At 34.4% G+C, this 19,789-nt stretch overlaps 1 protein-coding gene across 2 annotated transcripts in view; it reads right to left on the bottom strand.

Annotated features, from left to right (window-relative positions):
* Window positions 1-19,789, bottom strand: part of EDIL3 (EGF like repeats and discoidin domains 3) — a gene marked incomplete at its 3' end in the record, with an annotated part of 399,965 nt that overhangs the window by 171,288 nt on the left and 208,888 nt on the right. The gene's annotated exons all lie outside the window — the stretch shown is intronic.

Genomic DNA, 19,789 nt, shown 5'->3' with positions numbered 1-19,789 from the left:
TTCCATGCTAATTTTAGACAACAGAGAAAATGAATATGAATTGAATGTAAAAGGAAAAAATGACTAATTGAGTCAAATATCAATCATTGATATTTCCAAATAATTCCCTGTAGTACAACACCAGGTTCTGTAGAGCTAGTAAGATAGGTGGAGAGCAGGCTGCTTGCTCTCTCATCTCTTTTTCTTCCTATCATCTATTCCAGTCAACTCCCTGTTGGTCCTGAATCCGATAACTCTGTTGCTGTTTTATGTTTAACCAGTTTAAGACATAAACAGTATTAGTTGCTAGAACTCTAGGTATATGCCTTTCACCCTTCACCTAGTCAGATGGCAAACTTTCCACATGCATATCCTGACTCCCTGTTCTTTGTACTCCTGAAATATCACACTCTACTTGAAGACCACTGGTGCCCATAGTGTTTCCTGCTACACTTCTAGCAAAATAATAGAAATAGTGACATGTGCAACCTAAAAATATAGTTTCAGATTTAATGTGCCTTCTGATCCACTATATCAAAAGGTGTATCTGAAGTCCTAGGTTATCACAGTTGTTTAAAGCAATTTGATCACTAAATTATCCCCTCAAGACCAAACAAGGAAACAAGTACCAATTTCTGTCTTCTAAACACTATCCCCTCCTGAAAATTGAGTTTGTCACATTCCCATTCTTGGTGCACTATTGAAAGTGAGGTCTTATTTTCTTTAAGCGAGTTATGACTTTCTCTGAAGGCAGTTCTTTTTTTGTTTTTAGGTGTCCCAAACTGAAAGAAGAGATAATTCATGACTATGTTGAAAATAATCTCAATAATTTCAGTATTTAGAAATGCAAAATAGAATAAACGTAGGATCTGACAATGTCTAAAAAGAACTGTGTGCATAACTTGAAAATTATGACAAGCTCTCAAATATTTGATACTGAAACTCTCCTGAAAGAGAGAGAGGGGAGGGAGGGAAGGAAAATGGAGTAAATAGAAGGGGAAAGAATGAACCTAAGTAATTTCTTCACTTTCCTAGCTGATGAACTGTTCAATTCTCCTTTTTATTATCAAAACTTCAGTTACTCTAAGTGGCATGAAAATCTCTGTGTTATTTATTTTGTTGCAATTCAATTTAAGACAATGGCAAAGTTTGCTTACTTTGGAACATGCCCAATATGCCTTTTCCTAGACCACATTTACTGTAATTTGTTTTAGATAAAAACATGTTATGGTTGATAAATTAAATCTTCATTTCTCAGAAAAAGCATTGCCTTATTTTATGAAGCTATACATAAAAAGGTTATTTGCTTACATATGCATATGGAAGATACTGAGTACTGATGCCTGAAGAAGAACACATAGGGAATATATTTTGATTTTCACCTTGAAGGAAAGGTTTAATCAGGATTAATAAGGACAAGATGGACACTGTGGTGTACTTCCAAGCAGGGAACCGGAATTGATGACAACTTTGATGATCTGATGGTCGGTTAGATACATGAATAGTTCCACTTTGGAGCACAGAATGTGAGGGGGAGTAATGGGAATCCCACGTCTGAAGATGCAGGAAAGGGATCAAATTACAATGAACACTTAGCACCAGTGGAAGGAATTGCAGTTTGTCTTTTGGCACTGAAGAAATGGAGCAGGATAGAAGGATACCCCCTTTATCCTCCTGCTTTAGAAGGACCCAGTGAGGCCATAGTGGGATAAACTTGAGAAATGAATAGAAGGCAGGAGAGAAACCCACTCTAGATTTGGTGTTAATAGTACAAAATAAGAACTTAATACTCAGGTAGAAAGCACTAAGAAATTTCTCATTTTAAGAATGCAATACATCATGACCAAAATCAAACCCAACTATTGCACCTTTGAAATCTTAGTAGAAGGAAGTTCCCTAGTCAATAATGTGAGAACAACCAAGAATTGTGTGTACTGTTATTAATATGCAGGCACAGTTGTTCTTCCCTAAATCATCCATGTCTTTACACAATAAATAGTGTTTAAAAATATGTGAATGTGCATCTAGGACAAATCAACCTTTGAGCCTTTTATTAGCTATAGATCCATAAGACAAATCGAGAGTCATCAACAAGCAAGTTATAATTAAGGAATTCTGGTTCCAAAAAATCAAGAGTTAACACCTTTAGTCAGTGTTAACATGAGGTGGAGTGAATTGGAATTACATTTGCTGAAGTGGAAAGGCTTTATAGACATACTTAATTTATGTTAAAAAATAACCTCTTCATTGTTTAAATATTCACTTTACAATGTTTATTTTTAAAACTCAAACTACTTAAATCTAAATGTATAAAATGTAAATGTTATTTTAAATGAATTATATATATTCTTTAGTACAGTATCATATTTAGCAAAACATTTTTACATGTGTACATATCCAGTAACATGCAGGCTCAGAGAACATATGCAAATTACAGAGAGGCGTTTATATATTAGTATAATGCAATTCTTTCAGCAGTAAAGGCTATTCACACTGTGATTAACACTGCAAGCAATCTAAATGGAAAATGACCTCAATTTGTATAAATCATGCTTAATTAAAGACTTATAAATGTTCACAGACTATAATGTAATGAAATGAAAATTAAACATCTTCATAATAAATTGTACATATTTGTTTTTGTCACAGATCAAGTCATTATAATTTCCAGAAAAAAAAGGCCACATCTATTCTAAATATAGTGGGATACAGCAGAGTATTTTTTACATCTTAGAACAATTTCACACAGCAGTCCTTATATAAAATAAGAATTTCTATAATTAATCAATCTTATAGCTCATTTATAATAATAGTATGATAGTTTTAAGGTCTGAAGGTCAATGGGTATACTTATTTCTTTGGAAGTTTACTTAATATACATCTGCATTCTGAAAATTATTTAGTTATGCGTGGCCTTTGTTCTGAATTTTTGTCAAACCCAGTATTGTGGAAATTACAGCCCAAAGTCATGACTTGCAACAGCAGACTGTCAAAAAAAAATTTTGAAATCAAAATTACATTGCTTGTTTCTTATTTGGGTCTTTGAAAAGCAAGGCATAATTTTTGCTATGGAAGCCATATTGCTTCTTTTCAGAGAATTATATTTAAATATGCATTAATCCCATTCTTCCTTAGACTGCACAATATCTATACTCTAATTCTCCGGAGCCTCTTCTAGAAATTTAAAAAAATAATAATAATTAACCAATTAATCAGCTAATTAATTCATGACTTTTTCTCTAGGTCACCTTTGTACTAGGATCACAGCAGTTTTTATTCTTGGATTATCATTGTCTTAATTCTTCCTTGAATTCTCTCAGAACTCCTTAGGTGGATGCTGAAATCCTAGTAGTTGAGGTACATTTCCTCTTTCAGCTTGGCTTACAATATTTTGAATATTGAACACCTTTTACACTAGAATAGCTAAATCTCTGGGAACAGAAGTCCATTTAACCTTTCTGTCAGTCAATCTATCCTCTTATCACACCCAAGTATGTACCAAGCCCCAAGAGCATCAAGAAGGAATACTTTCAGTATTATGGTTTAAACAAAAGGTGTCCCCCAAAAGCTTATGTTTAGCCAATTTTGCAAGAATTTTCAGAGAGAAATTATTGGTTATAAGAGTCATAAGCTAATTAGTGGATTAATCCATTGATATGGATTAACTGTGGTAACCTTGGGCAGGCAGGGTGTAGCTGGAGGATGTTGATCACTTGAGGCATTCCTTTGGGGTTAATATTTTGTCCCAGGTGATTGGAGCTATCTCTCTGCTTCCTTGTTCCCATATTCTGAGCTGCTTCCCTCTACCATGATGTTCTGCCTCGCCTTGGGCCCAGAGCTATGGAGTCAACCTTTTGTAGACTGAGAAACCTGAAACTATGAGGCAAAATAAACTTTTCAACCTTTATCTTGGTCATATTTTTGGTCACATAAATGAAAAAGCTGAGACTTTGGCTGAGCACCTTGTTTTGATACTAAAAGGACACCACTGTAGTATGTTTTTGCTTTTTTTTTCCATTTTGCAAAGATATGATTTCTTGGTTTCCTTATTCTTTTCTCTTGGGTTATCTTTCCCTGCAATATTGTTATTGACTGCTAATTAACTGGTGAAAGCTTATTTTCAAGGGTCTACTATTTTTGATCCTTAACAACACATCTTCCCTGAACTCCCCATTAGCTGTTAAATATTACTCAGACATCCTGTGAGTGATTACCTTTAAAGTTTGACCTTTATTTTTTTTACTTATCTAAAGCCTATGGTTTTTCATTTTCTCTTTTAAGTAGGAATGACTTTATGATGAATTTCTAGAATACTGTTCTTCCACTCTAACATAGAATTTAACTATGCCATAATCAGAATTACCTAGAGAATTTCTCAGTCATTTCAGGGACAAGTTCAGTATATTTTTTCATCTCATAAACTTGAATTCCCTTTTGATATAGCTTTGTCCTATGTTACCTGTCATTTATTTTTCAGTATCAGATTAAGATCAACATTCTCCAATCACATCAGTACACGTGTAATATTTTTATAATGACTTGTTGGTAACTTTTACTTACTAAGAACAGTAAGGTAACAAAAGTTCCAAATCCAAGAGATATTCACCTATAACCTCTTTCAAACAAAAGAGCTGTATTCTCTGCCCATCTCTCTCCTGGCATCCTAGCACTTATTTTAATATCTCAATTTTGATGCAAATGCCTTTTCTATTACTATCAAAGTGGTATCCATTCCAATTCTTTGGAATACTTCCAAATAAATTATTTTATTAAGGCTTAAGGCTTATTTGCTCATAATCAGATATTTGGCTGGTGAGATAAGACAGCTGTTCCAAGGTACTTGTAAAGCCAAAACCAGCTGAGAAGCAGGTTAAGGAAGGGATAACTGAGAGGGTTGTGATGTCTCCATAATTGAAATATTTGATGACTTGAGGGCATTCCTAAATAAAAGCATACAATATAAGCAAAAAAAAAATCAAACAAAAAAAGAAACCCAAATGCATCCTTCATTGAAAATTTTCATTAGAGTGCAAACTGTCTTCAAGGATGTGGGCATGCAGCATAATGACTTGTCCACAGTAAATATTTGTCGATTGGTAAGAATGAACCGGGAATATTGGAGATGCGTAGACCTAAGTACTATAACAAAGAATTCACTGATTAAGACAGGGGAAAGCAATAAGGGATCTAGCCTCTTTCTAAAGGCATTATATTAAGGAAATAATGGAAATTGAGTAATTTTTTTTCAATTGATGTGAACTGAATGACTTCTCTTTTTGAAATCAGAAAAGTCACACAAAAGTATGTCAGAGAAATATTTCAAATGTCTTTTTTTGTAATAATATGGCATCTCATGCATGATACAGCATGTGTTATGTATTTCAATATTTGTCTCAAGATGTAGCATACCTACATAATCAGAACTTCTGATTCTTGTGTGAAATGGAGGTAAAAATGTTATTTTAAAAGGAGTTCAGGTGATGCTGAAGGATAAGCCAGGTTGGAAAATGTTGAAAAGAACTTCTTCTTCTTAGGAAGTTCATTCTTCCATTCATCCATCAATTTATCCATCCATCTATCTAACCACCAGTCAGTCCTTCCATCCATCCATCCATCCATCCATCCATCCATCCATCCATCCATACATCCATCCTTCTTTGGTTCTGTGCTAGGTACTAAGAATGCAGCTAATGATTTATATGTCATGGTCCCTTATTTTTTTACTCCCTTACAGCTGACTAAATATAGAAGGAAATAAATAATTAGCTGCAGTGTAAAATGATAAGTGCTACACAGTAAAATGCAATGTCTCAAAACAACTCCAAATATTGGAAACTAAATTGGTTTTACAGGCTAGGAAATGTTTAGTTTAGCAGTTTAGTAGAATTAGGAAAATTATTTTGAGGGGTATTCTCTTATACATACTATATATCAGCAATCTGTAGGTCTAAGTGTGACTTCTCATTATCTCATTGTTCTTTGATCAAAGTATGAAAAGTATATATTCCCTGGTTCCCTACTTTTATTATGGTATATTATCACTTATTCATTTTTGCATTTTCTAGTGCCTTATCCAAAATAAATTACTCCATCCTATCTGCTGAACCAAATTATTTCACTTGTTCCTCTTTCTAGTTTTAGCAGTCAACTTTGATTAACCATTCTGAATTTTTTATAGAGAATTATCACAAACCATAACAGGATAGGTGAAATGGGATTCATATTGGAAACAAAGCTCTGATTCATATAATCTGCCTTCATCCTTTCATTCACTCATTCAGTTATTAAAATTCTATGAGCACCATCTATGAATTGGGCACTAAAATACATAATTGGGTGCATCAGTGAATTGGGATGGTTCCTGTTCTAAGAGACAGCATTTCTACCCTTTTATTTAGGAAGGAGATAATTATAATGCTATATAGTGAAATATATGCCTTAGAGTATTAAGCACAAAATGTTCTGTGATTATAGCAGGGAACTTTGTCTACAGGAGATGTGGAAGATTGTTTGAAGGAGGTAATAACTGTGGATGGTGTTTAAAGAATGAGCTGGAGCTTTTTTTTTTTAGATTGTTAAATTAATAATGAACATAAAAGCACACAATGTTTTCTGGAAGAACTGAACACCTTAAGTGTCTAGGGCATGCAATTTGACTGTGGGAAGGGGACATGGATTACAGGGGATCATGGTTACTAAGAAGATAGGAACCAGATTTTGGCTTTATAAATCAAGTTAAAAATTTTAAACTTTATTCCTGTGTACTGGGGAGTTTATAAAGATCTTAACAAATGTGGAATGGGGCATGATTTTATACAAATGTTTGTTTTAGAGAGCTCATTAATGTACTCTAGAATTACATTATTTTTTGGCAATATTTTGGAAATGTATGCTGAGTCTACATAACTTGGATTATGTATGATCTAGAGTGTTTGGATTTTTAAGGTGGTTTGGAAATAGATTTCCTAATATTTAGGGTTGCTACATAAAGCAAATAAAAACAGAGGATACCCATGAAATATTTGTGATATGGTTACAAAAATTAGTATGCGCTTGAAATTCACATTTACCTTGGCATCTTGTATTTTATTCAGGAACTTTATTTAAATTGTCTACTAGAATGTGATCTGCTCATGTTTTATTTCTTTTCCTTTCTATAAGCACTTTAATTTTCAGCATATGGTCATGTTTTCCATTTTGTATTTTCAGCAGACTCCAAGGAAAACCACCTACAGTAGAAAATCCTTCATAACAAAGAATTTTCCTTAGGCGCTTGCTCAAACTAAAATTTGTTGCTGGCATTCTGTAAAGAATTTCATAATCTTTTGAGTTCACCTCTATGGAATCTCTAATAACAGTATGGTCAAACAGAACTTCAAGATAAAAGCTGATTGATAACACTTAGCACAACCCCAGAGTTACAATTTCTAATCTACATACCAAACATCATGGTAAGCCTTTTATATGTATCAGTGCATGCTATGAACTAGTTACTGTAGTTACAATTCTTTAGGAGATGAAGGAAGAAAGGGAAGAGAGACAGAATGGGAGGAGATATTAGCTCCTTCTCCAGCAGGGGATTAATGTCCAGGATATGCAAAGAATCAGAAAATCTTAACACCAAAAAAGCAAGTAACATAATCAATAAATGAACAAAAGAACTAAACAGATACTTCTCAAAACAAAAGTAAGAAAGAAAGAAAGAAAAAGAAATACAAACAGCTTGCAAATAGATGAAAAAATCTTCCATATTCCTGGGAATCAGGGAAATACAAATTAAAAACTACATTGAGATTTCATCTCACTTCAGTTATAAAGGCAATCATTAAGAATACAAATAAAAATAAATGCTGTTGAGTATGTGGGGAAAAGCACACTAATACATTGTTGGTGAGATTGCAAGTTGGTATAACCACTCTGGAAACACCGTTCAATCAAGCTCTTCCACTCCTTGGTGTTTATCCTGAAGAACTAAAATTAACATACCATAGAAATACAGGTACACCAATATTTTTAAATAATAACCAACTTATGCAAATGGCACAGGTACCTATGAACAGATAATGGATAAAGAAGAGACTCTGCATCTAATAGAAGAAAAAGTTGGCCCTAATCTCCATCTTGTGGGTTCGGGCTCCAAATTCCTTAATAGGACACCCATAGCACAAGAGTTAAAATCAAGAATCAGCAAATGGGACATATTCAAACTAAGAAGTTTTTTTCTCAGCAAGAGAAATAATAAATGAGGTAAATAGGGAGCCTACATCCTGGGAATAAATTTTTACCCCTCACACTTAAGATAGAATGCTACAAAGAACTCAAAAGTTAAACAACCAAAAAACAAATAACCCAATCAACAAATGGGCCAAAGATCTAAACAGACACTTCACAGAGGAGGACATACAATCAATCAACAAGTACACACACACACACACACACAAAAAAAAATGCTCACCATCTCTAGCTATCAGAGAAATGCAAATTAAACCACTCTAAGACACCATCTCACTCCAGTAAGAAAGGCAGCCATTATGAAGTCAAACAACAAGTGCTGGCAAGGATGTGGGGGAAAAGGTACACTTGTACATTGCTGGTGGGACTGCAAACTGGTGCAGCCAATTTGGAGGGCAGTATGGAGATTCCTTGGAAAGCTGGGAATGGAACCACCATTTCACCCAGCTATTCCCCTTCTCAGACTATACCCAAAAGACCTAAAAAGAGCATACTACAGGGACACAGCTACATCAATGTTCATAGCAGCACAATTCACAATAGCTAGACTGTGGAACCAACCCAGATGCCCTTCAACAGATTAATGGATCAAAAAAATGTGGCATTTATACACAATGGAATATTACTCAGCATTAAAAAATAACAAATCATGGCATTTGCAGGGAAATGGATGGCACTGGAGCAGATCATGCTAAGCGAAGTTAGCCAATCCCTAAAAAACAAATGCCGAATGTCTCCTCTGATATAAGGGAGGTGACTCAAAACAGAGTAGGAAGGAAGAGCATGAGAAGAAGACTACCACGAAACAAAGAAAAGAGGAGGGAGGGAAAGGGTGGGAGAAAGGGAATTGCACAGAAGATGGAAGGAGACCCTCATGGGTCCACAAAATACATATATGATGTGAGGGGGACAGGAAGAAAAAAAAGAGAGAGAGAAATGGCACAGTAGAATGGGTAGAGAATAGTGATGGGAGGGGAGGGGAGTGGGGATAGGGAGGGCAGCAGAATACAACTGACACTAGGATTGCTGTATGTATACACATGGATGTATAACCAATGTGATCCTGCAATCTGTACACTTGGAGAAATGAGAATTCATACCCTATTTGAATCAAATCTATGATATGTCAAGATCATTGTATTGTCTTGAGCAACTAATAAAAAAAAGAAAATGTGACATGTATATACAACGGAGTTTCACTCAGACACAAAGAAGAATGAAATTATGTCATTTGCTGGTAAGTGGATAAAACTGGAGATCATCAAGTTCAGTGAAATAAACCAGATTCAGAAAGTCAAGGGTCAATTATTTTCTCTCATATGCAGAAGCTAAAACAAAATAAGATGGAAAAAAGAAGGAACCATCCTCATGAAAATAGAAATCTGTGGAGTAAAGGAAAGGGATTGAGGGGGAGTGAGGAGGAATGGGAAGAGGGAGGAATTCTGGAATGAAACTGACTAAATTATGCTATGTACATGTATGGATAGACTGCAGGGTATTTCATATATATGTATATATACATATATATATGTATATATATATATATAAAACACTAATTTTTAAAACTATAAATAAATAGAAGGAAGATCAATAGAGCAGAGAACAGGAAGTTAGTAGGAGAAGGGAAAGAGGAAGTGTTGGTGACTGAAGTGAAGCAAATTATAGTCTACACTTGCATTATTATTATTACTATTTTTATTGGTTGTTCAAAACATTACAAAGCTCATGATATATCATCTTTCATACATTTGACTCAATTGGGTTATGAACTCCCATTTTTACCCCAAATACAAATTGCAGAATCACATCGGTTACACACTTACATTTTTACATAATGGCATATTAGTGACTGTTGTATTCTGCTACCTTTCCTATCCCCTACTATCCCCCCTCCCCTTCCCTCCCATCATCCCTCTCTACCTCATCTGCTGTTGTTCAATTCTTTCCCTTGTTTCCCCCCTTTCCCCTCACATCCTCTTCTATGTAATTTTGTGCAACATTGAGGGTCTCCTACCATTTCCATATGCTTTCCCTTCTCTCTCCCTTTCTCTCCCCCACTCGTCTTTGTTTAATGTTAATCTTTTCCTCATGCTCTTCCTCCCTGTTCTGTTCTTAGTTGCTCTCTTTATATCAAAGAAGACATTTGGCATTTGTTTTTTAAGGATGGGCTAGCTTCACTTAGTATAATCTGCTCTAATACCATCCATTTCCCTGCAAATTCTATGATTTTGTCATTTTTTATTGCTGCATAGTACTCCATTGTGTATAGATGCCACATTTTTTTTATCCATTCATCTATTGAAGGGCATCTAGGTTGGTTCCACAGTCTAGCTATTGTGAATTGTGCCGCTATGATCATTGATGTGGCAGTATCCCTATAGTGCGCTCTTTTAAGATCCTCAGGGAATAGTCCAAGGAGGGCGATAGCTGGGTCAAATGGTGGATCCATTCCCAGCTTTCCCAGGTATCTCCATACTGCTTTTCAAATTGGCCTTACCAATTTGCAGTCCCACCAGCAGTGTACAAGTGTACCCTTCTCCCCACATCCTCACCAACACTTATTGTTGTTTGACTTCATAATGGCTGCCAATCTTACTGGAGTGAGATGGTATCTTAGGGTGGTTTTGATTTGCATTTCTCTGACTGCTAGAGATGGTGAGCATTTTTTCATGTACTTGTTGATTGATTGTATGTCCTCCTCTGTGAAGTGTCTGTTCAGGTCCTTGGCCCATTTGTTGATTGGGTTATTTGTTATCTTATTGTTTAATTTTTTGAGTTCTTTGTATATTCTGGATATTTGGGCTCTATCTGAAGTGTGAGGGGTAAAAATTTGTTCCCAGGATGTAGGCTCCCTATTTACCTCTCTTATTGTTTCTCTTGCTGAGAAAAAACTTTTTAGTTTAAGTAAGTCCCAGAGTTCAAACTGTACTACAAAGCAATAGTAACAAAAACAGCATGGTACTGGTACCAAAACAGGCAGGTGGACCAATGGTACAGAATAGAGGACACAGAAACCAATCCACAAAATTACAACTTTCTTATATTTGATAAAGGGGCTAAAAGCATGCAATGGAGGAAGGATAGCATCTTCAACAAATGGTGCTGGGAAAATTGGAAATCCATATGCAACAAAATGAAACTGAATCCCTTTCTCTCGCCATGCACAAAAGTTAACTCAAAATGGATCAAGGAGCTAGATATCAAATCAGAGACACTGCGTCTGATAGAAGAAAAAGTTGGCTACAATCTACATACTGTGGGGTCGGGCTCCAAATTCCTTAATAGGACGCCCATAGCCCAGTTAATAACGCTTGCATTATTATATGAAAAAGAACCCCCAAACTATAATGCACTAATAAATACATAAAAATACAAATATATTTCTCAGAGTCATACTGGTGGTAAAACTGAGATCAAAACTCAGATCATTTGTCTCTAAGGTCTGTGCTATTCATCCGTGTACTTCATGACCACCAGGTAACATTAGCATTCCTTCTCCACCAGTACTTTACATTTGCCTTCAAGGTACTGCATGCGAACGAGAACACATAAGGGACACTCCACCATCTTTTTTTCAAGTTATCATCATAACCTAATAATATTAGTATTTTTCTTCTAGGTCAAAGACTCCACTCCTCAAGTTTTAATTTGGAATACCCCCACTAAACACTTTATCATTCTTAATAATTTTCCTAAAATCTTGAGTGGACATTTGTTCTAACATTACTTTCCAAATCCAAACTGCTTTTCTATGTAGAAATGTATTTCTTTGGCTCTTACATTCTTTATTACATGCCTCTTAGCTTTATGTTTTAGATAAAAAGAATACATTTGTTTTGAAGTTTCCTTCTTTATAGAGGACAGGGATACATTTTATATCTGTGTAATTAAAATAACTGCTCTTTCTGAGAGATAATCCACATAACATAAAAAAATCTTTATTTGAAAGATAACATTCATACAGAAAAGTATATAAAATAAGAAATTAAATGAGTAATTATTAAGAGACAACCTGTGCAAAAACTACCATGGTCAAGCACCAGAATCCTGCCAGAACCTCAGAAGTCCTCACACTCCCCTTCCATTCACAACTTCTCCTTCACCCTCACAAAGGTAACTGGTTTCCTGATTTTTATGGGGTTCACAGTTTTGCTCTTTGTATAGTTTACAATTTTGCCACTTAAATATATATTCCTAAACAGCATCTTTAACTTTTACCTGTATTTGCATGTCACAGTTAAAAGGCAGCTAGCTATTCAGTATGTGCTTTTGTCTTTGTGGCTTCCTTCCCATCCCTGTTGCAGGAGGCCATGGGTTCATTTCAATTGTTGTATAGTTTGGCACTATGAAAACAGACAACAGGAATTTTTCTTTTCTAATGTTAATGGTCTTTGTGTCTTTGGAAGTCAAATTATCAGAGAATATGCTTTAAATGTCTCTTGATGCCCAAATGTAGTGAATTTTTCCTGGTTATACTGAGGAATGAAATGACTTGAGTCATAAAGATGCATATATTCCACTTTAGGAGAGAATGTCAAACTGGTTTTTAAAGGGGTTGCAACAATTTTCACTCCTATCAGCAATTTATTTCATAATGTTTTTGAACATATGAGCTGTATGAAACCTGCAGGTAACCACTTATTTCATTTTACATGCATATTGTTAAGAAGAGAGGCATAACACCAATATACCTTCTAAATATACATTTTTACCCAGAGGGACTTTTAAGGGGATGCTTTCAAACCCTCAATTTGCCAAAATAAATTGTAACTTTATTTTCAAGGACGTTGATATTTGTAAACATAGATAGAAACTTATACTAAAAATGTTGAACCATAGAAAATTTGCGAGTGATGTTACATTTAAAGAATAGGCAGTCACTGATACACATACAGTCACATATTAATATACATAGAAAAATAATTTTCCTTAACCTTTGAATTAACTTCCTAAAAAGAATGCTATCAATCAACTCTCACATATAGATACATGAAGATTCAGAGAACATAGAAAAAGAATATGTCAGGTTTCCACATTTGATATCTTTAAAATTTTGTGTTATAGCCATAATTAACTACAACAATGTTCCCAAGTGAAGAACTATATCATACTTTCAGGGCTACTGTGAAGAGTAAATAAGGTAATAGATGGTTAAAAAAAAAATCTTTTCAACTTTGAAGACTATAAAAAGAACTAACTATCCATATTATTATGAGTTAAACCATATTCATATCATTCCATAGAATGTTTCTTGATTATGTCACTGGAGGAAAATACAGATTAATTTCTGGTGAGGCTTTAACATACACAGAAAATTCTACTTTGGGAGTATTGACAGAGTCAATCAAGGGGAAAATTTTTATAAACACTGTATGTAAAAGTAGCTCTGCCTTAGAGTGGAATGACCAACAAAATTGTAAAGCCCATGGAAATTCAACCAACTGAATGGGATAATTCAAGAAACACTCTTAATATGTCTCTTTTAAAAATGGTGACCTTTACTTTAAAAAATAGCACATCAACTCTCCATAAATTCTGGCAGATAGACCTCTGAGAGCTATACCTGGTAGATATAAATTATGGCTGGTAAATATAGAAAAGACTGCTTTTGAAACTCTTAGGCATTTCAGTCCCCATAAAAGTGAAAGAGCTGGATGGTTAGATTTCTCTCATTTCAGAATCTCATCTACATAATATTAGGATATTTTGTGGGTTCCTGATTCCTGGCAGAGATAGAGGCAATGAAACATCTGCCACGGAAGAATCAGCTTCAAGCAACCAACTCATTACTCAGTGCCAAAAAGCACTGCTTACAAGCCATTGCTTCTTGTATTTTATTTTGTCTCCCATATTCATTGTTAAGCATGCCAAATTGGCTTATTTTCTTCATTAAAAGTGATAATGTTGAAATTTGAGAGAAGTCTGCTTTTGGCCAAGACACTAGTACCAGGGACCAAATTTTTCAGGTAGGTTGCTCCTGCCTGAAAAACAATGTGTGGGAGACAACAATGTTCAAGATTGTGGACATTAAGATGTAAAAGACCACCATAAACCAGGTGACTTCTATCACTTATTGTCCTGAGAGGGATTTCAGACTATGGGATTAGGAGGAAGAATCCAGGTGGAACCTGGTTAACTACCTGGGCTAAAGATAATTATGAATGTAAATTAGTACATCTACTGTGAAAATAGTATGGAGGTACCTGAAATAAATAATAGTATTATTATATGACTCAGAAGTCCCACTACTGGTAAATATTCTAAAGAAATGAATTCAGTAGGTCAAAGATTCACCTTCATTCCATGTTCATTGCAGCACCATTCAGAAAAGCTAATGAATGGAAGCAACATAAATATCCATTGACTGATTAATGGATAAAGAAAATGTGATATATTACACACACACACACACACACACACACACACACATATATATATATATATATATATATATATATATATACATACATACATGCACACTCATACCATAGAATACTAATCAATTATGAAAAAGCGTGAAATCATATACATGTGACATCATGGATAGAACTGGAGATCATTGTGTTAAGTGAAGTGTGTTAAGTAAAGCGAGTCAGATGTAGAAAATCAAGTACCACACTGGCTCACTCAAATGTGTAACCTAAAATCATTGAAATCATAAAAGTTGACAGTAGCATAGTAGTTACCAGAAGCTAGAGAGAGAAGTGTGAGGAATAAGCATAGATTGATGATGGATACTACTTTACAGTTAGACAGAAGTAAGAAATTCTGGTGTGCTGTTGTACATTAGGGTGACTAAGATAACAATTATGTATTATATATATTTCAAAAAGCTGGAAGAAAGGATTTTGAACCCTTTCACCCTACAAAAGAATAAATGTTTGAGGAGATAGATATGTTTACCCTGATTTAAACATTACATGATTTACACATGTGTTGAAACATCGAATCATACTTATGATATACATGTGTATGAAACATCAAGCATACTTATGATACCCTGTAAGTATGTAAAAAAAAAACCCACTTATGTTTTAATGTATCAATTAAAAAAAATTGTGATACTTGAGTTCAAACCTAGGGGCTTCTGTATGTTAGGCAAGCACTCTACCACAAAGTTATACCTGCCTCTGAAATATTGAATTACAAAACAAGGGAGATGAGAAAGAGCTGTGAGTCTAAAGAGGTCAAGGAGGCTATGGTTTATAGGATAGAATAATTTTAAAGGCAATGAATACCCAGAGAGAACCCACAGAGTTCTGGGGCGGGGGGGCATGTCCTGAACATTGGAGTGTCCGTCATTCATTTAGGAGAACGCTTCTAAGCACTGGATTTTGAGTGACCTATTGGTGAGAGACCCATCTGAATTGACCAGAGGGTACAAGAGTTGCAGCTCATTCTGGGTCAGGAAAATGACAGTTCCCGCCAATCAGCCTGGAAAATAAATGAACATATATAGTTGGGTAGAAGACAAGGAAGGGTCTTACTTCAGTAGTGGGAAATAATAAGACCTGGACTAAATCCCTTAATTGGTCCCACCTCATACATCTAAAGCAAGACCAGAATGATCAAGCTGTTTCCATGTAAGGAAACTATATGAGACTACTAAATTGAAGAGAATATATAGGACCACAAGGCAGCCAGCACTGAACAAGGCAAATATCATGTCATGATCATCGAACCAAGATCAATAGGCATGCCAAAAATCAGAAGAAAATCTGTATGTTAGAATTAGCCAAAAAGAAAGAATCTCAACAAATGCTAAACACATGAAAAACACAGAGCTACAGGAAGGTACATCATAATTTCAAAATATACAAAACTAATTCTGTAAATATATAAATATGACTTTTCAATAAATTATGGGTATTTATATGTTAAAAAAAGAAATTTAAAGAAGTATCTTACCCTTCACAGAAAATTCACTCAAACTAGATTGTAAATCATAACACAAATCCTAAAACAATTTCAAAAAATCTAGAAAAATCATAAAAGAATATCTGTTTGAACTCAGTTTGGGCAAATATTTTGTAGGGCCAACATCAAAAGTGTGAGTCAGTAAACACTGATAAACTATACTTTGCCAAAATTATAAACTTATGCTCTTTAAAATCAATTTTAAGTAAAACAATTTAAAGTGAATTCCAATTGCAGATTGGAAGAATATATTTGCAAATCAAATATCTAATAAAGCATTGTATCTCTAACATATACGTAATTCTTACAGTTCAATAATGAGAAAACTACTGATCTGAGTAAAGTGGGGCAAAATATCTAAAAGTATATATTTAAGAATGGTCAATAAGGCTGTGATTATAGCTCAGCGATACAGCGCTTACCTCGAATATGTGAGGCACTGGGTCAATCCTCAGCACCACATAAAAATGAACAAAATAAATAAAGATTTTATGTTCATCTTAAAGTAATCTTTAAAAACAGAATGGTCAATAAATTTATGGAAAGATGATCAACATCATTTGTCATTAGAGTAATACAAATTAAAACCAAAATATCACTACACAACTATTACTCTGGCTAAAATGCCCATACCCCTGTTGATAAGAAAAAGGAGAAATTTAACACTTATGAACTGATGGTCTAATATAAAATAATACAATCAGTTTCGAAAATAACTTGACAGTTTCTCAAAATCTTACACATGTATCTCTCCTTCAATCTAGCCCTTAAATCCACTCCTATGTCTTTACCTAGAACAAGCCAGAGTATGTCCACATATACTTCTGCAGATGTTCATAACAGCTTTATCTACATTAGATAAAAGCTTGTTGTTCATCAATTAGTGAATGGACAAACAAGTTGTAGCACATTCATGAAAATGTGCACTATCTATCCATAAGAAGGAATAAACTATTGATACCAGCAACATCATTGGAGGAGTCTCAGAATAATTATGCTGAATGAAAGAAACCAGACAAAAAGAATGCCATCTGATTCTATTTAAAATATCTAGAAATATAGCTAATCTGTAGTGGCAGAACATAGATCAGTGGTATGTGGGATGAAGTTACAGGGGCAGAAGGGAGGGATTACAATAGGGGCAAGAAAATGCTAAAGGTGAAGACGATACTAACTATTAAAGATGATAATTTCACAGGAGCATGCACAGGTAAAAACATATCACACTATATATTTTAAATATGTGTACTTTATCAATTTTACCTCAACAAGGCTGCTAAAGAAGTAATTTCTTGAGGATTCTTTTGATAATTCACATCCTTACAGACTGTGAACACAGAACGACACACAAACAAACATGCCCATGCACAGTCACACATAGACCCGCAACCCACAGGAAGAGCACGGCAATAACTGACCCATAAAAATAATGAGGAATATCAGCCTTTTCAAAGTAACAACAGAGAGTGTTCCTCTCCCCCAAGATAAATTTTAACTTGAAGTAAGACCATTCAGTCCAAATGAAATGAGGCAGGCTGTATTGGAAAGACTTCAATAAAGCATACTAATAGGAGGAGCTGTATTCATAAAAATGACAAAGATACCATTTTTTTTTTCAAGGCAGTTCTCCCAATGCTTTGCAGGTTACTTTAATCACTCAAGAAAGGATTTCCAAGAAGCTTTAAATGCAGATGAAGGAAAACATAACTGCTAGACTTTCTATTGCTTTTGTATTTTTGGTTTTAGATTGAATTCCTTTCTGGTACAATTGACTACAAGAAATCTAAAGCACATTAAAGTATAACTGTGGATAGTGAAACTTTTAAATTTTCTGAGATAAGTTTATTAATTATATTGATGTGTATGTTTCCTGTGCTTTATGATTTATTTAAAAGACTTTAGTCTCCCTAAAGGAACCATGAACTGATTTACTCTATGTCTCTTTGCTCCTATGAAAAGTACAACTTTCAAAAATATATATCTGTGTAAGAGAAGATATTTATGATTAATTTCTCTTCATATACATTAAGATGGGACTCTCAATTCCATTAATTACTCACCATGTAACTTTACATTGGAAAAGTGAGCCTTGAGGGCAACGATTTCCATCATATCCAGTGAACCTGATTAAAATAATTGGTTGTTTCCATAACAAATGCTTTGGCAAATGCTCCTTCTTCTGTTAGTGAGGAATGGGTTTTATTAGAAACTTCATTGTTATAGAAAGCTACTACAAGATTAATGTATAAAAATGAAGTTTAGTTCCTTTTAATAAAATTCAATGACTTGTGAATTAGGCTAAGTATCAGTAAAGACTAAGTGTAAGTATAGCCCCATCCACTTAATTTGGCTATTTAATTTGGCCCTGAGTATAATGATTTTAGTTTATGTGGCATCTTACTTCTCCACAGTTATTAAACTTTCTACTGTGGTTCAGAGGACAAAGAGGACTTAATGTAGTCACAATTAAAGGAGCTACAGAGCCATCTTTGGAGATGATATTAATATTTTGCCAAAGTAGAATCCTTCCACAATGTACTGCAAAATTTAAAATCTTTGAGCTGACATGCAATGATAGAGAAAACCTAAAAGTTTTTGATCAACTCATTTTACTAACTATGCAAATGGATTTTTAAAACATCGGCAGAACAGTGTTCAGGTACTACCACTAAACTGTACTAAATTCACATATTATGGAATTATAGAAATCATTATAGTTTTGTATAGTTAAGCATAAATTACATCTTATTTTCATCTGTTAAACACACATATATACACACATCCAGATCTACACACACATATATAAAATTCTGTGAGTTTGTACTTATTTACCTCATGGCTTTTATTCTATTTAATTCATTATTTTCAATAGATAACTCACAATACAAATGAGAAAATAATCCCCCCAAAACCTTCCTGCTATTAACCCCACTAAAATTTTAGTTATATAATTATTTTAGTATTCACACAGATCTCCTTTCCAACCTTAAATACTATAACATATTTAAACTTACTGTTTGCTCATCAGCTTTAAACATTAAATTTGCTATGCTACCCTTCACATTTCTTTCTTGCCTCTAAAGCTGTATTGTATTTATCATTTGTGTTTTTACAAATTCTGTTTCATAAATGTATGTCAGTCTTAAACTAAAGCTACAATCACAAACCCTCCGTTCTTACTACAACAATATGTGTGTATTTATTTCTCAGACATCTGAGAGTCATTGGGGTGGGTGGCCTGCACTCTAGTGCTTCACAGAGAAGCTGGTTCTCCTGAGCTCTGTGCTCAAGTCTCCTCCCTGTGGGATCATCTGTGAGGTCTAAGCTGAAGGTGCAGTAACTATCATTTGTACCTCCAATGTGACAATAACAGAAGTTCAAACAAGCAAGTGAAATATGGGTGACTTAAGTCGGCTTAGAAGTGACTCATTGTCTTTTGCTCCATTTAATGGCCAAATCATGACCTATCTCCAAACCCAAAGCCAACAAGTGAAGAAATGCATTCCTCCTTCACAGGATAATTTCAAAGTTATATGACAAAGAATGTGGACATAAGTTGGTGTGAATAATTTGAGATATAAAATCATCTGTACATTGATTCTTCAATAGTAGGGTTTATAACTGATTGCAAACATTATCAAAAAAGGATATTTACCATACT

This window comes from Spermophilus citellus (assembly GCF_964194105.1).
Source record: "Spermophilus citellus genome assembly, chromosome: 1".
Lineage (NCBI taxonomy): Eukaryota > Metazoa > Chordata > Mammalia > Rodentia > Sciuridae > Spermophilus > Spermophilus citellus.
This window is presented reverse-complemented; position numbering and strand designations above follow the sequence as displayed.